This window comes from Tachypleus tridentatus, unplaced genomic scaffold, assembly GCF_004210375.1.
Source record: "Tachypleus tridentatus isolate NWPU-2018 unplaced genomic scaffold, ASM421037v1 Hic_cluster_2, whole genome shotgun sequence".
Lineage (NCBI taxonomy): Eukaryota > Metazoa > Arthropoda > Merostomata > Xiphosura > Limulidae > Tachypleus > Tachypleus tridentatus.
Window position 1 is genome coordinate 29,772,423 of NW_027467782.1, and position 27,532 is coordinate 29,799,954.

A 27,532-nucleotide genomic window follows, 5' to 3' on the forward strand; every position below is an offset into this window, starting at 1 on the left:
CAACACAACTATTCTACAATAAAATTAATAACCATATTAACACAATCATTCTATCTTGAAGTAACTAACCACATTAACACAAACATTCTATAATAAAGTTAATAACTATATTAACACAACCATTCTACAATAAAGTTAATAACTATATTAACACAATCATTCTATATTGAATTTAATAACTATATTAACATAATCATTTTATAATGAAGTTAATAACCATATTATCATAACCATTCCACAATAGAGTTAATAACAATGAATCTTCTTTTAAGGGCCAAAGTAAAAGGTATCAAGTGGAATGTTGACTTTAACTGTTGGTGTCATGTTTATGTAGGAGCAAAAGTTATTGGAATTTACCAATTAGAGGAACTGCTTAATACGAACAGCGGACTTTCTAGGGTTTTAAGGATAGAAATAGATGTGTAATCATATGAGGAATGTCTTCATTGGGTATCTACATGCAGCAATGAATACATTAACAAAATCAAGGTTTAAATGAAAGATTATCTTGAAACAACAAAAAGGCCGGTTGAACATGCAGGATACTTTTCAGGGTAAGGGTGAATTATATATATGTGCTAGAGGTAGGCTACCCCTACGGATACGTTTCCGATAGCCCCAAAAATACACTTTACATACAGATTAAACTGAACTTGCGTAGTAATGAGCTGTCCGTGCTCTGCTCACCATGAGTATCGAAACCCTGATTCCAACTTTGTAAGTCCTTACACCTACCGTTGTGCCACTAGGGGCTGGGAAGTAAACCTGGAAAACTGGGAGTAAACAAATTTATGGAATAGCTGGAGCAATGGAAAGATTTGAAACAGATGTAGAGTATAACAAGTTAAATAATAGTTTTAAAGATAAGTGGATTCGGGAATAAACTTACTTTTTATTATTCTAATGTATTAAGAACAAAGCAGGAGTCCAGCGATGTATTAAAATAGAAGATTGATATAATGAAAATTATTGAAAATTGGTTAAATTTGGATATAATCGGTAACTGGAATTATTTTGACATTCGACGTCATACATTATTTAATAATTATAAGCTTTTTCTAAAAAAAAAGTGGTTGTGATGACAGTCTGGTTGGATTGGAGACAAAAAGAAGTGAAGTTGAAACTATATGGGTTACAACCAGGGATTTCCCATGTTGTAACTTCTTAATTAGAAGCTGTTAATGTTGTAGATCCTCTAATCTGACAAATTATTTTAATGAAAATTATGTACTGAAGTCAGAGTTGTTATTAATAAGGATACTGATGTAATAATTATCGGAGACTTTGATTATATGAACATTTATTGGAAGTGTATGAAGTCAGACAGTGAGAGAAAGAGGTTTATTACAGATGGTTTCCCAAATCGAATGGTTAGATAGCTAATTAGATGAATGCCAATTTACGTTAATTGTTCACTATTAATGGTGACAGGGTTTCAAGAGTTTAAGTGAGGAATTATTTGAGGAATAAATTAGGTTTAACTTTATGTTATATGTTGAGAAAAAACATGAACCTTTAGTTCCTGATTTTGAGAATAGAGACAATATTTATTAATTATTAGTGAACTGGGATTATAGATAATATGGAACATAACAAGGAAATATTTAAATACACATTGCTGTTAATATAGACTTGTTCCTAAACGGATAACAGGAAAGACCAGACCTAACTAATTTATAAAGGATAAAAGTGCGGCTAAAAGCCACATACAAAGTGTCCATAGATTATTCACCCAATTATAATCTTTATAAATTTTCTATTATATGAGCTATGTTAAAATGATTTACAGCAATTAATAAATATACGGAGTAGAAAAATCATGGATAACTGCCATAAGTTTCAAAAAGGGAAGAAGATTCCTTAAACTGTAAAAAGGCTAGGACTTTGTTTCAAAAATAGAGCAATTAAAAGGATAAATGAAAAACAGTTGGTTCATAATAGTAAAACTGTTCGTGCGTTGTTTTGTTTAATTTCGTAAAAAGTTACTAGAGGGGATTTATTTCATTTATTTGTTAACAAAGATTAGACAATGTGTATTAAGTTAGCTCAACACTAGAGGGTACTAACAGTGTATTTTACAACTGAATTGGGATATATATATATATACATAGTGATGTAAACAAAAAAAGCCTCATAGTAGGTATATGTTACAAACAACAGAAAATTGGTACAGAGGCAGAAAACGTTTGATAAAAACATTAGTTTCAAATGTCATCAGGAGTTTTTTATTATTTTATGAATAAAATAATTAACGAAGAATAAATATTCGATTGTTTCTGGAGTTAAATAACCTCGAGCTTAAACGAATACAACTTATTGTTAACCGGAATTTAAGTTGTTATAAATAACGATAGAACTTTTACCAAGGCGTTTTCTACTGCATCTACACACCTTCGTAAACTTTACCAAAACAGCTTTCTCCTATAGTCTCTTGGAAAGTGATGCTTTCCCCAGGGATTTCCATGTCTCGTAGTATCTTCAAGAAGGGATTGTCAGGTGAATTTGGGTAATAGTTTGGGTTAGTAAGGTAACGCTGAGTAATATTACTCAACGAGCTGGCTGAGATTGCATGTGGAAGTTTCCGTCGACAGCAGTAATATATCCGGCGCCTCCACCAAACGCACACCAAGATGCTGGCAATAAGAACAAGCACCACAGTAAACAGGCATCCGTAGAGAACGGACGACTGAGGGTCGACTATTGTGTAGGAGTAAAAGTAGTTGGTAGACATGTTTCCAGGACTTTTGGAATGCTATAAAAATACAAGTGTTACACTAATGTTGACTTATGATCAAACTGTCTTACTGTTAGTGATATTTGTGGTCGTAATCCCAACAATATCTTACGAAGTTCGCCCAGTTTAGAAAATGTAGGGTAAAAAATTTTAATTATATACATCTCTCTACATATATATATGTAATACACTTGGATTTGTCCGTCTGGAACTTTTCTCGCAAATTTCTTGATCAAACGCTACAAATCTTATATTGCTATAAGGAGTCTGGATTGCATATTGGGTTTTCAATTCAGAATAATCTTAGCTGTTTTGTTTTCTCAGTCAAGCATGACTGAGTAGCTATCGTACTCGATGTCACAATGTCGTTGTCATCAAGTAAGAACTAGCTTCGATTTCAACATATTTTTTTTATTTGGAAATTATTTTACACAAACAACACTTAAGCAGCGTGTTATTTCCTATTAAAATGAAGATTACAATGAATACCGTTACAGCCAATCCCACTATTCGTTGGTAAAAGAGTAGCCCAAGAGTTGGCGGTGGGTGGCGATGACAAGCTGCCTTCCCTCTAGTCCTTCACTGCTAAATTAAGGACGGATAGCGAAGATAGCCATCGAGTAGCTTTGTGCGAAATTCAAAACAAAAGCAAACTCAAACCAGCTGCGTTCCCTCTATCGTAATCTGAGGGTCGCGGGTTTGCATCTCGGTCGCGCCAAACATGCTCGCCCTTTCAGTCGTGGGGCGTTATAATGTGACTCAATCCCACTTTTCGTTGGTAAAAGAATAGCCCAAGAGTTGGCGGTGGGTGATGATGACTAGCTGCCTTCCCTCTAGTCTTACACTGCTAAATAAGGGACGGCTAGCACAGATAGCCCTCGAGTAGCTTTGTGCGAAATTCCAAAACAAATTGCCTTCGAACGCAATTCCAAATAGCGAGATAAACGTAACCATTAAAGCAGATTCTACAATGCATTGTGGAAAGGTTTCATGTTCCGGATGTTTTGGGTTCAAAGATAATACTACATTTGATAAAAAAAGTATACCCATATTATAATAGGTCAATAGAAAAGATCGAAAATTGTACAGTATTTGCTAGGTTAAAAGCAATCTTAAGTTTCACAACCGAAACCACAAATAATATCACTTATGAAAATTACACCAGTAAATATGACACCGTTCTCATCTATATTCAATTAATTGGTAAGTGGACGTACATTCAATTAATAATTATTGTGTCTTACCACTTAAAAACTTTCGGGTTTAATATGTGACCACTAAATGAGTCTATCTTTTCCTGTTTTCCAAATTTTTTCGCACCCTGGTGACACAATTGTATACCTGTAGATTTACAACGCTAAAATCCGGGCTTCGATACCCGTGGTGGGAAGAACACAAAGAATCGATTATACAGCTATGTGTCAATTACAAACAAACCTAATTTTTTAGTATTTTTTCTCTTGCCTTCATTTGCAAAAACCATGTAACATCACATATTTTTACAATACACAAACAAAACTTTAAAAAAATACAAGAATGTTATCATAGAAATCAGTAATTGTGTTTTTTTTTATAGCAAAGCCATACTAGACTATCTGCAGAGTGCACCAAGGGAAATCGGATCCCTGAATTTAGGGTTGTAAATCAGTAGATTTACCGCTGTACTAGCGGGCACTGAATAATTACATCTTACAGTTTTAAAACTGAATCAACCAGTTTGACATGTGTACCGCTAAAATCAACCATTTTGACTTGTGTGTCTTATATTTAAAACTGAATCAACCATTTTGACTTGTGTACCGCTAGTCGTATATTTAAAACTGAATCAACCATTTTGACATGTGTACCGCTAGTTTTATATTTAAAACTGAATCAACCATTTTGACTTGTGTACCGCTAGTCTTATATTTAAAACTGAATCAACCATTTTGACTTGTGTACCGCTAGTCGTATATTTAAAACTGAATCAACCATTTTGACATGTGTACCGCTAGTCTTATATTTAAAACTGAATCAACCATTTTGACTTGTGTACCGCTAGTCTTATATTTAAAACTGAATCAACCATTTTGACTTGTGTACCGCTAGTCTTATATTTAAAACTGAATCAACCATTTTGACTTGTGTACCGCTAGTCTTATATTTAAAACTGAATCAACCATTTTGACTTGTGTACCGCTAGTCTTATATTTAAAACTGAATCAACCTTTTTGATATATAAAATAACAAGCAAACAATAGCAAATAATTTAGCAAAAGATTATACTTATTTCTTCTTAAATAATCCCAAATAGTTTATCCTGTCAACTAAATTAAACTTCAAAGTAATATATATTTACTTCACGTTTCTCATCCTTTTCAAAATCTATTTATAATAGGATATCTTAAAACAAACGATAAATCGTATTACAGTAATTACATAATTACTTACTCTTTTTTAAATTCTAAAAAACAAAATAATTACCAAACTTGTGTGGTTCTTTTTAACTTAGAAGTCTAATAGTTTAATTATATTATATAAATAAATGATATATCATAAACGTTGGGCCTTAAGTCTCTAATTTACTAAAAAATATATCACAAAACACTTCTGCCTCTCTACAGATGGTTATCAAGTGTGTTAGATAGTTGCAAATAAATTTCAAACAAATATATAATCATTTCTTACCCGTTCTGCTTGATAGAAAGGTTTGAATGACTCTTCAAACGGGCCGCCATGGCCAGGTGAGTTAAGTCATACGACTCTTAATCTGAGGTTCGAGGGTGCGCATCCCCGTTGTGGGAGCGTTATAATATTACGATCAATCCCACTAATTGTTGGTAAAATAGTAGTCTAAGAATTGGCGGTGGGTGGTGATGAGTAGCTGCCTTCCCTCTAGTCTTACACTGCTAAATTAGGGACGGCTCGAGTTGCTTTGCGAGAAATTCAAAAACAAACAAACTCTTCAAAATGTATTCTACTGAATAATCTATAGTTTCCCCCAATAAGAATTTAAAATATCTTCCCCCTTTTTGCTATCGTCCAGGCCTCTTTTGTTTACCAAAACAATTCTACACTCTCAGATAGTATGACATGTTATTGTTAAACGTAAGTATAATTGCAATAGGAATTTGAACAAAGAAAGTTTGTTGTTCTTGTTTGTTTGTTTTACTGACCTTCGACTGTCTAAGCTATATCCTGATACAATATTTAAAAATATAGAACTAAAACTAAATTGAATATTGCTTTGTTCATGACATGTGCTTTATCTCTTCTTCTTCAGATATGGGTGGGGACATGACAGTTAGAACTACAGAAGGAAAGACGAAATTCAACGTGGCAGGGTTCATCGTTGGAATGTTACCTCCTCTTTTTATTTCCTTTAACATCATCTTGAAGCTTGGGAATCGTTCTCGTTATGCTGAGGAGCAGGGTATACGTGAGGAGCCGTTTTTTGTTAGTTACTAAAGGCGTTAGTTTAAAAATACAGTTGTGCTTTCATTAAAGATGAAAACCGATTGACATAACTCAGACGTTTGAAAGTGAAGAAAGGCACGGGATTGGAAAAACAATAAAAATGCCAATATTTGTGTTGTATATTACATACTCTTTCTGTGAAATATGTTATCGGAGAAATAATAGTTAACGTGATTATCAATAGGAGGCAGCGCGTCTCAACTTTAACAGGGAAGATTTTATATAATATTAAATCGTGGGCTTTAGAAGCATTAGTTTTTAAACTGAAAATTGTCATCTGAATTATAATTTAAATATCTTTGGTTATGACTGTTTCACCAAATTAAAAAAATTATAAGTAAAACGCCACCTAAGTGCTCTTAAATTAAAAATGCACGTGTTATAAACTAGGAGCCTACTTCAGTGATGTCGAGAAACCCACTTGTTGAGAAATTTATATGCAAAAACGGCTCGTTTGGGTTGAGAAAATATTTTACATAAAAGAGCGAACAACGTTTCGACCTTCTATGTAAAATATTTTCTCAACCCAAACGAGCCGTTTTTGCATATAAATTAGGAGCCTACTTGTATTTACAAGTAAGAAACTGTTTTGAAAAACGTACTAGGTTAAAGTAGATCAAAGTTTATCTTTGAGTGTTCATAAACCAAATTTGCTACAACTAACTTATGATCGGAATAAACTGAAAGTTATCTAAGTCAGCAGTACAGTTAATTAAACATATTGAAAGAGTGATTGTTAATATTATTTATACAGAATTATTATAGTTTAGAATTCCACTAGAAGAGAAAATCATCATATTGCTAAAGATGGAGTTTTGTAGAAGTTTAACTCGAAAGGCTCACAATAATTTACAAATGTTTATGAACAATTCTTTTAGAAAAAAACACAAATATGGTTTGACTGCTTAACACATAAGGCATGTTATAATTTAAAATTAATAACAGTAAATTATTAAATCAAACATGAAAATTAGTTTGTTATGTTTAAAACTTTGCTATTGAATACATTTGATAATATAATACTTTTCGATGCAAATATATTTAACACAGATTTGGAAATTTCATTATTTTCATCGCTGTGTAGTAATACAATCACTTTTATTATTTTTTATTTATTTACAAAAATGTTATCATTTTGAGGCTATCCCGGGTATTGATGACTGTTTTAGTTAACCTTTGTATGATTCTAGCATATTAAATGATAAAACATCACTGTATAAATAACTTCCTAATTTATAATAAACTTTCATTCTTCCTCTATATGTCTGTTTAAGTGAGAGACAAAAGTTATTTACTTGCTTTAGCAAGATCAACGAACCGGACAAACTTTTTTTAGTATGGTTAAAAGTCTCAACGTTAATATGCCCAACAAATCTGGTACAAATCCAAGTACACTTTATAGAGTTATTAACCTAAAACCGCGAAAATGCGTTATCTCCGCATTACAAAAGATGTTTCAAAGTGATTCAGAGTCCAGATCCGACAATGGATCCAGATCAAATATGGAAACAGCAGTCCCTTACTGACTTCACACCTAGTGTAATGTTTACTGAGTACATTGGTCTATTAGTTTTCGAGATACGCACGCTGAAACAGACACGCACATATACATATGGACCCGACTGCAAACAAAACAAACAGAAAGCAACGGTAGAGAAACAGTATCTCCATTGTTTATGTTAACATCTACACTATATATTGATAAAGCTACGTTACAAAAATAATGACCTACGATGTCACAAAATAATCTCAAAATAAGATGTGAGTGCGTTCTAAGAGTGGTAGTTAGTGTGAATTTTGGGCAACAAACTGCTTACGATTCTATGCTAAACAATTATTTGGTAAAAGTATGAATGTGTTTTTCTTCTTTTATTTTTGTAACTGACGATTTTGTTTGTTTTTGAATTTCGTGCAAAACTACACGAGATTTATCTGCGCAAGCAGCCCCGAATTTAGCAGTGTAAGACTAGAGGGAAGGCAGCTAGCCATCACCACCCACCGCTAACTCTTGAGCTACTCTTTTACCAACGAATAGTGGGATTGACTGTCACATTATAACGCCCCCACGGCTGAAAGGGCGAGCATGTTTAGCGCGACGGGGATGCGAACCCGCGACTCTCAGATTACGAGTCGAACGCCTTAACACGCTTGGCCATGCCAAGTTTGAGAGCTCAAATCTCACCATGTAGCCCTTGAGTAGCTTTGAGCTTATCAACAAATATACAAATATGTTTTTACTACATACATTTACTTCAATTTATATGGTAGATTTCATTATTGCAACAATAAAAGAGTCAAAAGGAGAAAACTTGCGATTTATTTAAAATGAATTACAGTTTAAAATATTATGAAGGTTAAAACGTTTAAAAATTATATTTGAAGGAGACATAATCAGGTCAAAAAACAAGCAACGTATATTTTTGGATAAAAATAGGCGAATATTGCTTGAACATACAATTTTTTTTCCTTTGAGTAAGAAACTGTAAAAAATGTTTTAATACATATCGTGGATAGAAACCCATACAACTTTTAATCATTAGCGTAAATGCCCTACAGTGCGATTATCATTAACTTCTTAACTGTTAACCTTGAGTGTTAGCAATATAATTACAATTATTATTAATAACGTTGTGGTGATAGCAGATGTTCTTGTTGTAATAATCTTAGTGTACAATGTCTACCTGTACTTAGTTGTATCCAATATGGAACACACAAATTAAAGGGAAAGCAACAAATCAGTGAAATATTAGTTCTTGTGATACTTTTACCTGACCGAACATGAAATTTCAATGTTTCTCTTACAACACAAATGACAAGACACGTTTTCTTCAGCAATGGAATACGACGTATAAACTGTAGTGTTCACACATCCAAACATGAGATCCACACGACATGCCTGGGGCCCGACATGGCCAAGGGTGTTAAGGCGTTATCCGAGATTCTTACAACAGAGCCATCTACAATCCTGAAAAAAAAAATAAACATGAGAAACTGAAATGGTTTTGAGTTTGTCTACTTCGTTTTTGTTTTATATTTAATTTAGTTGAAATTGACATTCATATGGGGCAACAGAAATAACACAGTTATATTAAATAACATATTTAGTACAAATGTAACAATTTTCTTTCTTCAATGATTAAGAACTTAGAATTTTGTTTTACTAACTTCTTTTATTAAAATATAATTTGCCTTCCCTCCGGAGAATAATTAAACATATTCACCACAACAGAAAATCTAATATTAATATACTACTAAACTTTTATTCAAATACTTAATGTATGGTAGTTTTTATTATATAAAACTCCTTTACATTATCCTTAATACACCTAATATGTAGTAAAATAGGCGTTATTTCTTCTTCTGCCCTGACTGGCATTTATTGGTACACCGCACATACATTTGTAGAATATTTTGAATAAATGAATAGTGTAGTGTATCAAATCACTGCTGTATAAATATTGTAAGTCATAAAATTATAAATTATTGAAGAGACGTAAGAGTCGTTATACTTCGTACCTGAGGATGCCCGTCGCTCGCTGGTATGTCTACGGATTTACAACGCTAAAATCAGGGGTTCGATTCCCCTCGGTGGGCTCAGCAGATAGCCCAATGTGGCTTTGCTATAAGAAAACACGTACCTCATCATACACTGGAGTGACCGTTTTAGGTAAAGAAATCATCTTACCTCACTTTCCCCAACTGCCCCCTCCTAGTGGTACAGCAGTCTTCTATAACTAGAAACAGGGTTTTGATACCCGTGGTGAGAAGAGCACAGATAACCTACAGTGTAGCTTTGCGCTTAATTCTAAACAAACAATCACAAATATAAGCGTCACCACCACAAATATTAAATAAGATAAAATAATTATATTAATTTTTATATATAAAATTTAAACACAAATAAAATAACGCTGGAACTTATTTTTCTACAACAGAAACCTATGTAAAATAGAAGATTCTGTTTGTTTTGAAATTAAACACAACGCTACGTAGTGGATTATCTCTGATCTATCCACCATTGAAGCGCATGTGCGAACATAATTTGGGGTTATATTATACCAGGTTTTTTTTAAAAGATATTTCATATTTGTTTTACTTCGAGAGTAGATATAATAGCTCATTATGTTTTACTGTGCAGAGAAAGATAGTAAATTTTAGAGTTTAATACAAAACGAAAAGTGCTTTTGGTGGTAGAAGTGTAAAACATTTGTGATTTAACTGCCTGCTGCCATCTACCAGTGGAAAAGTATAACATATTAACAAAATGTCCACAATTTTTATAAACATAAGTACCTGAAATAAACGTTAGACTTTATAGCCAGTCAGTTTAATACCAAATAAATGGTCTCCATGAAATGTCTTTGCAGGAAAACAATTTGAGACCACTTATAATGATAGCAACAGGGTTGTGAAATGTTTCGAAATATAGTATTAGAAAAATATTAACCTCATTAATTCGTAAAATCGTGTAAAGGTCATTTCAACTACATACTTGTTTTTGAATAAAAAATTGCAGAGGAATTAAATAGATGAACAGAATTTTCACATTTTACCTTCCAAAATGTTGTTAGACAGCGAGGTTTTGCTGGGGTTTCCTGTTTTCTTAAGTAAATGCAGTAGAAAGATATTTGAGTTTAAACTTTGTGGAGAAGGTCACCAATGAAATTAAAGGCTCTATCGGTAAATACGAAAGCGAAACTCCAATGAATATTTGAAATGAAAGGTATATTTTACAAAGAAATTTCATCTGATTTATAAGATTTTACAATAAAACTAAGTAAACGTTGTTTTTTTTTCAATCTTCTGTAACAATAATAAATGGGAGGGTTCCCCGGTTTTGAGTTTGAATAGTTTATTTGTGTATATTTTTAAATTGTAATTAAAGTAAAATAAAATAAAGTTTATAATGAAACAGTTGATCTAATGTACAGGTAGGTTATGTATAGGTTGGAATTGTACAGGTAGGTAATGACGTACAGATAGATAATGTACATGTAGGTAATAATGTACAGGTAGGTACTATAAAGGTAGGTAATGTACAGGTGGGTAATAATGTACAATGTAGGTAATATACAGTGAGGTTATAATGTACAGGTAGGTAATGATGTACAGATATGTAATGTGCAGGTAGGTAATGTCTGCTAGGTATCCGATACCTCAAAGAACTTCACAGCAAGGTTTCGAGAACCTAACTAGAGTTGGTTAATTTACAATTTTTTAACAAATATTCCTCTTTGATTAAATGTAAGAATTAAAACATGTTTTAATCTGGAAAAACAGTGGTCATCATCATTGCCCTTGTATTACGTTTGTTGTTTTTGAGTTTTTGCCTCAGATGAGGCCCTCTGGCTAAGTTACCTCTGAATCCAACCGATAGCTCATCTCATTACACAAAAGTCGTAATGCAAAATAATATGTATTTGTTTCCAACCATATGGTACAACTATTCGCTTTAGAGAGAACAGTGGAATTTATTGGTCCAAAGAATGATTTATAGCCAAATGGACTTGACTCCAAACGAACCAGAAATCTGTAGAAATGACTCAGTCCTGCCCTATCACATTTCAGCCATCAAAGTATTCAAAAAGTGAAAGAAACTTTGAGCTTACAAAAATTGTTTTAGGTAATTACAATGGTCAAAATAATTCTTTCATGTTATGAATAAATTCGTTTTTGATTGAAGCTTGTATTGCACTAGATGTATTTTAATCTGTATTCTACTTGTGCTGATGTTATATAACGTTATTAAGTTTAAACCTGTTCAAGGTCTACTAGGACCTCGGAAGTTCTATTTAATAAACCTTATGAATTAATGCGTATTGTAACATAAATTAAGAAAGTGTCATAACCAAGAAAAATTGTATAAAATTAACAGTTAAATGGCACTATTTGATTACAGTGGTTCACGAGTTGTCGTGAGGTGGCGTTGAATACCTGTCTTCTCCCAAGTGTATCTCTTTAAAATTAGGAACAGCTAACGCAGATAAACCGTATAATAACTTTGCACTATATTCAACAAAAAACAAATCAGCAACCATACTTTGGAGAATTAGATACACACACTGATAACTATGTGTAATTGCCAACATGTTTCAACACGCATGGTGTGTACTTATCGAATGTTAGAAATGTATGAATTGTAGGCAATAATCGATAAGCTATATAAAAATTGGCAGTTGTCGCATGCTGACTTTTTCACTGCAAAAAAAAAAAAAAAAATAATAACTTGGTTTGTGCTTCTGTTTAACTGGTAATAATGTTTATAATTTTACTGGATTCACTTTTATCGTACAAGAATGTTATCTGTAGATTTTAATTTCCTCTGTCTTTAAGGCACTGCTGTTTAAGGCACTTCACTCACCATCTGACTCTCGTGCACTCGAATCCTGTCCCTCCAAATGCGGTGGTGTTATAACGTGATGAGCCCCCTGCTAGTACAGCGGTATTATTCCGGATTTACAACGCTAAAATCAGGGGTTCGAATCCCCTCGGTGGGCTCAGCAGATAGCCCAATGTGGCTTTACTATAAGAAAACACACACAGACATAACGTGATGAACCTAAAAGTTGGCGGTGGGTGATATTAACTGTCTATTATTACAAAAAATTGCCCTGGAGCAGCTTTTCACAAAGTAACCACAAAAGAAAAATCTCTTCCACTGACTTTATAGAAAATGCCTTTCTATTCCAGACTGGAATATGTTAAAGGAAATAAATCACGAATTGACAGTACAGTAAATGCTGGTAAAACACTTTTAACTTGACCATAAACATGATTGAACGTTTGTATTTATATTTACAGAAACATCAAGTTTATGTTTCATGCATTATAATCAAAGTCATGAACGAGTATTTCCTAAATTTGTCTTCTAGCAACGACTTTCAACCATTGTAAATGTACATATAACGAACACTTCGACTTGTTTCTTAAAGTCAATCATAGTCGCGGTTTACTTTTCTTATTATGAACATTAAAATATTTAAAATAGTCCCTTTAAATTTGAATGCTGTTTTCACCAATTAAGATTTAAGATATGGAAAGGTGAAAAGTTTCAAATGAATCCTAATTACATGTATTTTGTTACGTAAAAGAAAAACTAGAAATAGGCTTTTTTATTGATAAAAAATCATTTCTTGTTGATGGAGGTCTATTTTTTCCTGTGCTTCGCATGGCCAGGTGGTTAGCGCGCTCGACTCGTAATTTGAGGGTTACGGGTTCGAATTCTCGTCACACAAAACATATTCGCCCTCTCAGCCGTGAGGACGTCATAAATGCGATCAATCTCACTATTCGTTGGTGAAAGAGTAACCTTGATGGTAGGTAGTTATGACTATCTACCTTCCCTCTTGTCTTACACTGCTAATATCCATTGTGTAGCTTTAGGCGAAATTCAAAACCAAACAAACAATTTTCCTATAGAATGTGATAAAAAAAGGCCGCCCAAGGCGGGTAAAATGGTCCCAATTTAATTCATAGCAAATGCAATTTAAAATATTGCTGCATTTAGCACATACATTTATATCACTTACATCAACGTGTAAATAGTTTCATTGAAACATTGTCATCCTAGGAAACTCCACGATCATCAGGACAAAAATACAACATTGTAAACAAGTATGATGAAGTAGCGTCCATTCTTATATAGGAAAACATTTCTTAATAATTGCCATAGGAAAGCTTTGTACACACTACTGCACCTACAGAAATGTCGAGACAACAAAATCAGGATCAAATGTCTCATTTTCACAATAAAACCACTGAAAAAAGAGGTGAAATGCCAATCATGAGACCAAATCACTATCTTTCGTTGTCCACAGGTTTGACTCGAAAACCTTCTGAAGGTGTGTTTTCCTATATGCTTCTGAGATAAACAGTTTTCGGGTACCATATGACAATTATCTCTTCAACTTTCCTTTGGTTAGTTGGAATAAACATGGATATAGTTTAGCTTGGGTTGTAATTTGAAATTTTGTTGCCTTCCTAGGATCAACCTAATTAACGACACGCTCTTTGTCGATTATTAATATTAGTAAAAGCTGGTAACACAATGTTTTTTTGAAATATTAGGACGGTATACCTACCAAGAATAGCTGAAGAACTGAGATGAAACAGCTAGGAATCTTAATTGAAGAACTAGGACGGTGTACTAATCTAAAGGACTAACAATATGCAAGGACCTGCTTCACCTAAAGGACTAAAGCGATGTTCTTACCAACTTTACCTGAAACATTTCCAATCCTAAGTAAAAAAGTGAAGATAATGCTCATTTAATTTCATTTAGAGCAATAAGATGACAGACGTATAAACTTTATAGGACTAAGATGGTGTAATTATCAGGTTTATGTATAGGACTAAGATATATTTATCAGGACCAAATGTAAATGTTTGTACAATACCACTGATACTGGTCTTCTAAACGTAAAAAGTAAAAAATACTCAATATTAATCAATTCACAACTCATCTTCTCAAAACTGGAACAATGTTCTTAGAACATCGAAACGAAATGAACTGGTTTAATTATTAAATTTAAAACCAGTTTGTAAATAATCTGCATAGACAAACAAAAAGCATTTTGTAATTAATGAACAAACTGAAATGTTCTAATTTTTTGTTATTTTCATTTATTCTTCATTTGTGTTCGCTGCTTTCTTTCCCTATACATTTACTTTACGTATGTTTCAATGAAAGTATTGTCACAACAGCTAAACAAATCTATTCGTGCAAAGTTTCTACGACTGTTTGTTTGTTTGTTTTGGAATATCGCGCACAAGAACTATCTGCGCTAGCCGTCCCTAATTTAGCAGTGTAAGACTAGAGGGAAGGCAGCTAGTCATCACCACCCACCGCCAACTCTTGGGCTACTCTTATACCAACAAATAGTGGGATTGACCGTCGATTTATAACGCCCCCCACGGCTGGGAGGGCGAGCATGTTTGGCGCGAACCCGCGATCCTCAGATTGCGAAGCGCACGCCTTAACGCGCTAGGCCATGCCAGGCCCCAGTATAATTTTTAGTGTTTCTATAATATTAATACTCCAATCTGGGTGAAGAGTTTTGTTAGATTTAGGAAATGATGCAAGTAAGTGAAGTAATTGCTGCTTTGGTTTGGTTATAATTATGCTCAAACTTACACAGTGAGCGATTTTGCTCTGCCCACTACAGGTATCGAAACCCGGTTTCTCGCTTTGTGAGTCCACTATGAGAAAAAGATCTACTAAGAGTTACTAAAGTTCTTGTTTCAAGGATGTTACGCTTGGCCCCTAGTGGCACAGCTAAATGTCTGCAGACTCACACCTCTAGAAACCAGGTTTCGATACCTGTGGCTGACAGAGCACATATAGTCCACTGTGTAATTTTGTGCTTAATTCAAAACAAACAAACAAAAGCTACGTGTCACGTATTATGTAAAAAATGATTAATGTTTGCTTTAAAATAACTATTTATATAATTCGTAGAAAATAAAACATCTTACCAAACCTAGTATATTTTAACATTGTTTGCCTTGTATAAACCGTAGTTCATTTGTAGTTCACAATTATATTTAAAATAATATATAACACAGACATTAATAATGTAGTTTATGTATTAAAATATACGTATTACGTCTATAAACTTCATGAAATATAGTAAGAATGTACAGGTAAAGAAGATGTCCATTGTTGAACTACATTTCACACTTTCACAAAACTCTTTTTTTGAATAAAATGGTGTCTTGTTTTATGTTTACTCACGAAATACAAATATCATTTTATTACAGTTTTTACAGTAAGGAGGAATTTCTTTAGAGTACGTACGACGTTTAGATCACTGGTGTACTTAAGAATGATGAACCAGTGATCAAAGCATCGAACGTGTTCTGAAAATGTTCGTCCAACTGTTAAAGTTGTAAATTGTAACAGACTTTCTGTTCTTTAACTGTATTCGTACTTTTGCACAAAAGAAAGCAAAATTAATTTTATTTACAAATAATTTATTATATTTCTATCTGGAGATAATGAACTTGTGTGAAATTGTTTTTATTATATGATTAAATAATTAACTGGGAGAAAATTAAAACACTTTGACATTTACAAAAATGTTCACGTTTATTCTAATTTAGTTCTCCCAAAACAAAACACGTTCCTGTTGTCAGTTCTACCAGACAGAAAGTTCTACCGGACAGAAATAACACTATGCCTATTGTGTCAGTTCTACCAGACAGAAATAACACTATACCTATTGTCAGTTCTACCAGACAGAAATAACACTATACCTATTGTCAGTTCTACCAGACAGAAATAACACTATACCTATTGTCAGTTCTACCAGACAGAAATAACACTATACCTATTGTCAGTTCTACCAGACAGAAATAACACTATACCTATTGTCAGTTCTATACCTACCTACTGTCAGTTCTACCAGACAGAAATAACACTACTCCTACTGTCAGTTCTACCAGACAGAAATAACACAATACCTGTTGTCAAATTAATTATCAAAGTAACATTCTCCTTCTAGTCTGACTAAAAGAGATGTGTGAAACATTTCTAGACCATAGAGGGCCACTGATATCCATAGCTTTCTAAACTGGTCTTTCATTTATCTAGTAGTTAGTTTCTTTAGCTGTTTCTTGATTCATCTAGTAGTTTCTTTAGCTGTTTCTTGATCCATCTAGTAGTTTCTTGATCCATCTAGTAGTTTCTTTAGCTGTTTCTTGATCCATCTAGTAGTTTCTTTAGCTGTTTCTTGATCCATCTAGTAGTTTCTTTAGCTGTTTCTTGATCCATCTAGTAGTTTCTTTAGCTGTTTCTTGATCCATCTAGTAGTTTCTTTAGCTGTTTCTTGATCCATCTAGTAGTTTCTTTAGCTGTTTCTTGATCCATCTAGTAGTTTCTTTAGCTGTTTCTTGATCCATCTAGTAGTTTCTTTAGCTGTTTCTTGATCCATCTAGTAGTTTCTTTAGCTGTTTCTTGATCCATCTAGTAGTTTCTTTAGCTGTTTCTTGATCCATCTAGTAGTTTCTTTAGCTGTTTCTTGATCCATCTAGTAGTTTCTTTAGCTGTTTCTTGATCCATCTAGTAGTTTCTTTAGCTGTTTCTTGATCCATCTAGTAGTTTCTTTAGCTGTTTCTTGATCCATCTAGTAGTTTCTTAAGCTGGTTCTTGATCCATCTAGTAGTTTCTTAAGCTGGTTCTTCATTAATCTAGTAGGTTAATATACAGCTTTTATCCACTTCGTAGTTTGACAACGTTTCTTGATCCATCTCGTATATTAACACGTTCTGTCTGATCCATGTAACAGATTACCTCTTTATCCATCTCATTGCTTGATAACCTGCTTCTTGTCCATATAGCAGATAAAGTATCTCAAGGAAACGAGCTTGTGCCACCAATTCTATTATTACAATATACATGAAACTGTCGAAAACCATAAAACGCTGTTGACAGATTCGGTCGTTACGCATGAGCTACTAGGAGGGTGGATAAGGTATTTTCTAATCACTTCTGTCTTTTGATAGGTCTTACAACGTATATGTTTGTAAAATATTCCGTAGAAGTATTAGCAAATTAAAGAGTTGTTCCACAGGATTTACTCAATAAATTGTGTGGTTTAGATTATATCAGTTTATACTTTTGTATTTATTTATTTATCACTAATATAGCAATCTAAACATCTCTTACTCTAATTTTTTACTTTATTGTAACACTTAAAACTTGTTCCAGGAAATGTAGGCAGAACATGACATTTAAATAACAGTTATGTTTTGCTGTCATTTCTAAAGTGTAGTTTTGGATCGCTGACAGAGCCTGTGTGAACAGCTATGTATAAGCAGTGCCTGTGTGGTCAGCTACGTATAAGGTGTGCCTGTGTGGTCAGCTACGTATAAGGAGTGCCTCTGTGGTCAGCTACGTATAAGCAGTGCCTGTGTGATCAGCTACGTATAAGCAGTGCCTGTGTGACCAGCTACGTATAAGGTGTGCTTGTGTGACCAGCTACGTATAAGCAGTGCCTGTGTGGTCAGCTACGTATAAGGAGTGCCTCTGTGGTCAGCTACGTATAAGCAGTGCCTGTGTGATCAGCTACGTATAAGCAGTGCCTGTGTGGTCAGCTACGTATAAGCAGTGCTTGTGTGGTCAGCTACGTATAAGCAGTGCTTGTGTGGTCAGCTACGTATAAGGAGTGCCTGTGTGGTCAGCTACGTATAAGCAGTGCTTGTGTTTCAGCTATATATAATATATATAATCCTAACACGTATTCGTTATTCTTAGTTTTACTAACCTTACTTTGTCAAGTCACAGAAATCTCGTTTATTAAAATAAAACCTTATTTAAAGCTTACTTAACTTACACAAGTGTCAAGTTATAATTTCACTCAAGTTACATAAGTGCCAAATAAACTACTAATTTATGAAAATACTCTTTTTGACCGTTTCTACAACATACAATAATTTATTTTGTTTTTAGTTTGAAATTAAGACAGGAAGGTAAATTTTATAACACCATTTAGGTTTCATATTTTCATACAACAGAATGTGGTAAGTTCTTTCTATAGTATTATGTGTCGTCATTCTTCACGGATTACCGGATCATTCCATTCATCTTGCACGAGTTCTAAGTTTTTCATTTCAAAATAATCTTACTATAATTGTCATGTTTTTTATATATCATACTTCGATTATTTGAAAGCCTAATAAAAATTAAAATAACTGAAACTAGTGCAAAGGCATTCAGGTTATACTTAAGTAACTTTTCGAATATTTACGACCTCTTTATGTATGCAATTTATATTTTGAATGTAATTTCTCTTTGTTTAATTGGAAAATCTCAACCGTATTTAGGTTCAACTGATGAATCAATCTAGTTTACCAGCTTACATAAACTAATGAATCCATGAAGAATTTTCTTCAGCCAATTGTCCAAAGGTTCTCGTATTGTAACCGTGACAGTGGAGGACAATTTTTTCCGTCGTTATTACCCCAAAATTCTTGGTTGTTGGTCACATAACAGATAGCAAAAATCAGTCGATAGCCATCAGTCATGAGAGGAACAGGCAAATTACAAGAAAACTTATCTGATAACCCATCGCAGGATCCGTAAATGTAGTTGGCCAGAATATCTTTGTGAGATAACCACTCGTTAGTTGTGTAGCGGGCAAGCACTTTTTTCTAAAGAAGTGTTGAAAACTCGCACACAACAATGAATGTTTAAATCAGATACAACAATGTTCTCAAAACAGACCTTTTGGTTACGAACTTGATCATTAAAACCTTTTTATGTGATAGACTGGAAAAATAGGGGTGTTTATACACGACTGCTCTGAGAAGTGGCAAATAGAGTGGTTCTATCGGCAAAGGGATTCAGTGTTATGTACTGAAAAGTCAAACCAACTGAAGAACCACAAGAGGTATCTGTTTGGGAAGGTACCTTAAGATCACTGAAAGCAGATGTTGGGATATTAGGTAAATCATCTTCTAGTCCTATATACCGCACGACCTCCAGGTCAAGACCTAATGCATCGGCGAAACGCACAATTTTCCTGATGCATGGATTTCTGAGAGGGATTTTCACAGACTTAAGAGAAGTACTGCGAACAAGGACCTTTGGTTCGTGTCTGTTTTCTTCTTTACTACATTTAAGAAGAAACCATTTTGAGTCTGCTTTCTTCTTGTCGCTCTAATAATGTTTCTAGCTTGAAATGCCGTGAAATCTCACCTCCTTTAATCAATTGATATTTTCTGGCTCTTCCTTGGGATTCAATAAATCCCTAGTATTTCGTTTTCTTTCAACTACTGACTTTTCTTCTTCCTGTATATTAACTAATATGTTTGTCTTTGACAAGAGACTAAATTCCAAGTTATCATGTAACTTGTTGGCATTTCTTCTATAATAATTTAATGAATCTTCAAAGTCGGATGTATCAACTGCATCCAGTATATCAATATATTCGTCAAACGGAGAGGTTATACCGCTATCTTTCATCTGGTTGGAGTTATAGACATTTCCCAGTATAGTGTAACCATTCCCTTGAAAGTTTAGCTCTTTAACACTATTCCTACCACTGTCAACATCGTAAGATGGCTCAAAACCTTCTGATTCGGATTTCGATAATGTCCAGCTCTTCGTATAATTCTCAAGTTTCTCGTACAAAACGCGATGTTCGTTGTTATCCATTACCTGTGAACTTCGAATTTCATTTTCCACTCTATAATCCCCTAATAGAGTTTCAACTCTCTGCGAAAACAGAATCAATTTTAAAACTTAGTTGGAAATATTGTTCACATCCTGTCACACGTTCAGAAACACTACTTGACTTATTAACAACAGTTTCATTGTACTCTAAGTTAATAAATGAAGAATCGTCCGTCACCTCCTACAACAAAATCTTCCTTGTTCACAGAAAGCATTGTCTTATTTTAAAACCCCACCGAGCGTAAAACTAAAACTTGTTTTCCACAGATGTGGCAAGTGGTCATCGACCAAAAAAAATCACCTAAGTTGTAAGTTGCACATTTCAAATGACTGCATCCAATCTGAAAACTTTGTGTGCTGCTAGTCTCAGCTGAAAGATCTCTATTTAACACTCCTACGAAAAGTGGGGCCAAATAGGCCCCAGAGCAACTTGAAAGGTTATTAATATTAGGCTAATAATTTTGTATTTAAATGAAATTGCCATTTAAATCCATTAATGAACGGATTAACGAGATTCCCACTGTCCCTATCTACTATCTAGCGAAACCACAGCCAGGGGAACGGGCTTGGAGAAATCAGGACAAGAAACGTCTTTTCGTAGGAGTGTTAATGTGTTCGGCAAGATATTGGCAACTTGCCAAACTCAAGCGAGAAATGTCACGTGGCTGTAAACCGGGCAGCCCTTTTAGAGACTTTACTTAGACTATGACCTTGCTGTAACCTGCTTTTAAAATTAATTCTGGATCAGAAGCAAGTGTGATTTCCGTCACACGAATAATAATCACCGCAATTAGTCATGACAGCATAAATAGAGGATTCAAAAATATATACAACCTGATTTGGCATGCATCCATTGGAGACCTTCAAACGTCAAGCTGGTCGATTGTTTAACTTGTACCAGACTGTATTACCATTTAAATGTATCATTCGAAGTCTGATAACATTTCCATCAGAGGTAGTTTTGCACAAAATATATTTTATATATCTCTTATATTCGTATAACACATTAAATTCACAACGAGTCTAATATATGTGTCAGAATTAGGAACAGCTAGCGAAAACAGCGCTTTAGCTTTGCACGAATATTCTAAACAAACTATATGAAGTTGGACTAAAAGAATTAATTTTATACATCTCAAAAGTTATCTTCATGAGTTTGAAGTGAGCTCAACCTATTTACACATCACTGCAGATTGTTGCAACTGTAAGGGAAACATTCTGATTCAATACGATAACCTGAAGTTTATTTTGTCATAAAAAACTATTTTTATTGCACATTTTGTTTTTGATATCTTAACTGTCTCAAAGAAGGCACTGGCAGTAGTTACATAGTAATGGTGAGCTTTGTTTGAGTGGAATTTTACCTGTTCAGGTTGTGGTGACCTTCGATTTTGCCTTGCTATGGTTTTTAAGGTTGTGGTTATTAATGTGTGTTTTCTTTGTTAAATGCGTTGTTTTCATTTTTCTATAATCGACATAACGGGTAATAGCTTCCGTTTATTTTGTATTACACAATTACCATGACATCTTTAGACGATACGTTAAAAACTGATGTCTGTCATACCCCATACATTATGGCTATATACATTTATGACAACTAACATTTTCCCTTGGTCTGCAATATTAAAAATAACCAGTAAATTGAAATATTGTTTTGATCTATTGCAATAGCGGTGACAAAAGCAGCTTTAATTGTGAAAAGTACCTTCGAATAATAAAGACAGTTAGATTCTTGTTATGTAGTCTAGTAAGGTGTATCTGTTGGAAAACCTAGCTCAATTCCGATTGTATACATAGTTATTACATAACAAAATACTTATGTTATATAACTGAGAGATATCTTATGAATATAACTGTCTAGGTGATTAATTTAATTAGTTAAGTGTGTGGTTAAAGCTAGTAGGGCCTGGCATGGCCTAGCGCGTTAAGGCGTGCGCTTCGTAATCTGAGGGTCGCGGGTTCGCGCCCGAGTCGCGCCAAACATGCTCGCCCTCCCAGCCCTGGGGGGTGTTATAATGTGACGGTCAATCCCACTTTTCGTTGGTAAAAGAGTAGCCCAAGAGTTGGCGGTGGGTGATGATGACTAGCTGCCTTCCCTCTAGTCTTACACTGCTAAATTAGGGACGGCTAGCACAGATAGCCCTCGAGTAGCTTTGTGCGAAATTCCAAAACAAACAAAACAATAAACCTAGTAAATAGGAGTTAAAGATGCCCGATGGATTTCTTCTATAGTTTATAAATATTTGTATAGGTTGAAGAAACTAGTTGAGTTCCTGTTCGATGGTCTTTGAATACAAGTTAGTGAAGGACTGGAGAAACTAAGTCTTCGAGAGAGGAACTCAAATAATATAACGGGTATTATTTTTCTATGATGGTTATTCGTTTAAACTGTAAATATATATATGTATACAAATAGCAATTTTTATACTTTATTATCAATGTATAATATAAAAATGTATTATAAAAGCAAGAAATATATTTATTCAATTAAAATGTTTAAAATACTAAATTAAGGTATCGTTAGGCTTAAAGAATTTTACATTTTCTATTATTAATAACTCACATTTGCAGTTTTCTTTCGGTTTCACGTAATCGATACAGTACGTAAACTCATTTTAAATCTCTATCTTGAGATCCAATTGAAGTGGTTCTTAAGCTTACATTTCTCTGGGCTTCCACACCAACAGTTGAAAGATATCCTTGGTGTGTGGAAGAACTAGCTCTCATTTTGATCTGTTTTATTGCTTTGTGAAAAGTTACATGTTATCTTTCAGTTCTTGATATTTGGAACAGAGTAATTAATCCTTTTATCATAGGAAATACTAGGTTGATACATCAGATTTCAGGCGAGATATTAATCTGAGAACTCCGTCTTCACATGAAGTGTAATATTGATACATCTACCTTCATGTGAGGTTCTATATTTGATGGTGTGAAACATTATAACTGAATACACTTGGAGAAGAAATCGAAGCAATAATTTGTTGCTTAAGCATGAAAGTAATTTTACAATGATATACTGCTGGCCAACATCTTAATGAACATAAAGAAAAAATATGCATTTTGCGTTGTTAGACTCAACCACTTATTTAAGTAGAGTTTCAACAACATCAATGCTCACAACCTGCTCCTCAGCATCACTATGTGACACAAGGATGATGCCAGTGAAGTGCGGGTGAAAAAGAACACCTGAGACCTAGGCAAGGGGTTTCTCAGAATCCTCAGCCACAGTCCTGCCAGCAGGGAAGCCTGGGCCACCTCGGAGGCACCATCTCCCTCGGCTGACCCCAACACTTATTGGAATTATTATTTACAACAAGAGTTAATATTTAATGGCTGTTACATTTTTCATACCCAGAAAGTTCAAAACAATTATTTGAAAGGGGATAGTTATGACAAATTTGGTTACATAACTCAGTAAGAGAGTAAAATGTTGTATTTCAAATTCATTACTGCTGAGGATATACAAAATTCCAAAGGCCTCAGTGATAAACATATAAATAGCAGTGGCAAATTGAACAGAAGTGTACAGTTAGAAAATGTGAAATTAACCATACTTTGAGTGTACACTTTTACTGGTTGTTATTTAAAATGAATTTAACAGTTTGATAGAAATATGGAGAATAACTTGTTACAGGGTATTCTAAATTAGTTCAGCTTGTGAAGTGGATTCTAAAATAATTTAATCAACCAAAGTGGACATTTAACATGAAATGAACTGTCACATTTAAAATGTAACTATGGTCATCATAGTCTAAAGATTTTTTGTATGTACATTTAACTTGTTTTAAATATATAATTTTAAAATAAGTAGATAACTTGCTGCATGCTATTTTCAAATTTATCACCAACAAGTCACAGGTATCTACTGTAGAAGAATCCTAAAACTTTGACGTATATAGTATCTGACCAGGAGTTGAATGTAAAAATCTTCACAAGTATGCAGTGGAGTTAAAGTATTGATAGAAGTCACATATTTAGTTCCTTTTGGTTACTCTGTCTCAAAACTGGAAAGTCTCACCTAAATACTGAAATTCATTAAGTTCTTATTTACTTTTGCTGGTGGCATACACAACATGATTAGATAGTGGTGAGGTCCACTATAAAGTAATGAAAAATAAATATGAGACAGAGAAAAGTTTAGTTCAGGAAATTAGTATAGAAGTAATTATAAGGGTAGGCTTAATTCTTACTATCATAATAACAGAAGTAAAAGATATAAAATAGATAACTTTAGAGCATTAGTAGGAATGAAAGATTTTGATATAATGGGAATAACTGAAATATGGTTAACCAAAGATGATGTGTGACAAAAATTTCTTTCAAATATAGTGGTAAAGGCTTTTCAATGAATAAAGTATGAAAGAGAGAAGTGGATTTACATGTAAAATGTGAATTACATCCTATTTTAGTTAAAGATATCAAAGATAACAGTAATGAGCTTGAATCCAGTGAAGGTTCTATAAGTGGATATAAAGGAAAATGACATTTAATGGGAATTTGTTACAAACAACCAAACGATATTGACAAAACTCAAACAGTTACAATGAGATTAAGGTTTCAGCTGTTAGTGAAGCCATAATTATGAGTGATTTTAATTTCAAGCATACACATCAGGAAATGCTACAGTCAACTTGTAAGATAGAAAGGTTTTTTGTAAATGTTCACAATGACTTTTTTTACCAATTGGTCAAGGAATTTACTAGAAACTGCTATTTGAGATTTGTTGTAACTTCAAAAATATAGGTAGGAAACTGGGAAACACATGGGTACAAATGAACACTGCTGTATTAAGTTTGATGTTTTTTTCCTGCATATTGAAATCAGAATATTTTGCTTCCAAATTTTAAAAATCAAATTTTAAAGGGAAACCACAAAAATTATCTGTTGTGAATTGGGCAGCTGTGTTATGCTGAGACTCTGAGCAAATGTGGAAAATCTTTAACGAAAAAAAAATTCAATATTCAAGGTAAATATTTTCCTTACAGAAAGAACAGGGTAGCAACAAGTAAAAACAATGTTGGCTCACAAACAGTATTGGAAATAAAATGAATGAGAAACAAAATAAATTGAAAATTAACTGATGTAACTCCTCTTATCAACAGGGGTGATGAAAATTGTCCCAGTGCTTATAGACCCATTAGTCTTACATCAGTTGTAGATCACATTTTGGAGAGTCTGATAAAAAGAAAAACTTCAAAAAAGTTATTTAACCAAGTTTAGAATTTTATTGGACAGCTAACATGGTTTCACTGATGGAAAACCTTGCCTTACAAATCTTATAACATTTTTTCCAAAGGTTATTACTTATGTTGATGAGAGTAAGAGTAGATCAGGAAGAAAGGATTGTCACCAATGCAGTTCAACCAAACTACATTAATGTCACAAATGAGGTACCTCATGGTTCAAGTCTTAGGATCTTTGATCAATGGTCAATAAATTACTTAAATGTGCAATTACATTACAACGTAGGGTGTTACTACCTGTGAAGAGGATGTGACTGATTTACAGAAGGATTTATATCATTCAGTGAATTGGGTAAATAAATGGCAGATGAAATTTAATTATAATAAATGCAAAATAATGCCACTGGGTTATCATTATATGAATAATAATTTGGATGGGAATAATCTAAACAATAGAGAAAAAGGGATCTTGATGTAATAGTTGATCAGTCTCAGAAGCTATCCAAGCATTGTGTTATTGCTGGTGGTACAGCAAATAAAATTTTAGGTTATATTTACAGAGATTTTTAATGCAAATCTAAAGCAGTTATAATTTCACTGTATGGTTCATTGGTTATGTCATATTTGAAGTATCGTGTTCAGTCTTGGTACCCTTAACTTGGGAAGTGCTTTGAATTGTTTAAAGAGGTTCAAAGTTGGGTTACTAGAATGATGCCAAGGATGGAGGAGTTGTCATATGAGGAGTGGCTGAAATCTCTCATACTGCTTTCTCTTGGAAAAAGAAGAATTGGTGGAGGGATGTAATATGATGAGGTGTCTGATATTGTAAAGGAAATTGATAATGTTGATGTATCATCTTTGTTCATACTTAACAGTGAGAACAGTAGGACTAGAGGACTTAAATATAAACACTGGCAGAGTAGAAGTCACCTTCAGCTGAGATAACTTAATTCTTCTTACAAGATAGTTGGCCTTTGGAGTGGGTTGTCTTTAAATGTTATAGAGCAAAAAAATTTAAATGAGTTTAACATAAATCTTGAAAAGTATATGAATGATATGGACTGGCTTTAAGATTTTTAAAAAATTTATTCATTAATATTTATAGTTTAAATTATTGGATGATAGAGCCAGGATTGACCAATAGATCCCATACTTTCCAAAACGTTTTGTATTATGTCTACTGCTTCAGACTGCAGTCTAATTCCAGAAGATTTTATGTTTCTAATGCAACAATAAAACTTTTGTTAATAATGTAGCTTCTAACTCAGCTTTATTGTTAGTATTACATTCTTCACTATGGTACTAAGGGTGAGAGTATGACCATACAACACAGAAGATTATGGTATTGGGAAAACTAACTTCTAAAAAGTTCTATTCTAACATCTAACTTCGTTTTTGTTTTGTTGGTCCCCATATGATTCTATTTCGGATCAACTGTCCATTTGATTGCACACATATCTTAAAAATGATGTTTATGCTTTAATGAGCTAGGTTGTGTTTACTTCTGCATACATCATACTAGGACCAACAGAGTATAGCAAAAATATAAATTATCTTTCTAAGAGTACGAATAACCTGGTCCTGAATTACATTGTTGAGTTGGCTACACCACTTGGCATATTACAATTTTGTCTCTTGCAAGAAAAAAACTCTGAACGACCAAGAAAGTTTGGCAACCAGAAAATAAAGCATTTAAACTCACCATTTTCACAAAAGTTATCTGAATTATAATGACCGAAAACTGTAAATTTTCTTTTGAAAATCCTAACTTTCGGCATCAGTCACATAACTATGATCTACAAAATACCTCTGCGCCACATAGTGGTTAGATTTTGTATAACGTTATATTTACATATTTAGACCTGCGGATGGATTGGTTAACTGATGAGTCTAAGCTTGTTGTGTCTGAAGCTAAAGTGTTGCTGAGTTGAACAATATGTAATGTTCGAAATCTATAAATATTGGTGATCAAATTTTATAGTT

At 33.6% G+C, this 27,532-nt stretch overlaps 1 long non-coding RNA gene across 3 annotated transcripts; it reads right to left on the reverse strand.

Moving 5' to 3' along the window:
- Positions 1-8,222: 8,222 nt before the first annotated feature.
- LOC143242209 (uncharacterized) lies at positions 8,223-27,458 on the reverse strand. 3 transcript variants are annotated; one of them, XR_013022567.1, is made up of 3 exons: positions 27,252-27,414; positions 9,876-9,924; positions 8,227-9,155 (listed from the first exon to the last, which is right to left on the reverse strand). It is a non-coding gene; the product is annotated as an uncharacterized LOC143242209 (long non-coding RNA). The 3 variants fall into 3 exon arrangements; XR_013022569.1 differs by lacking the exon at positions 9,876-9,924 and adding an exon at positions 12,552-12,713 and having other exon boundaries at positions 8,228-9,155; positions 27,252-27,432; XR_013022568.1 differs by lacking the exon at positions 9,876-9,924 and having other exon boundaries at positions 8,223-9,155; positions 27,252-27,458.
- Positions 27,459-27,532: the final 74 nt, after the last annotated feature.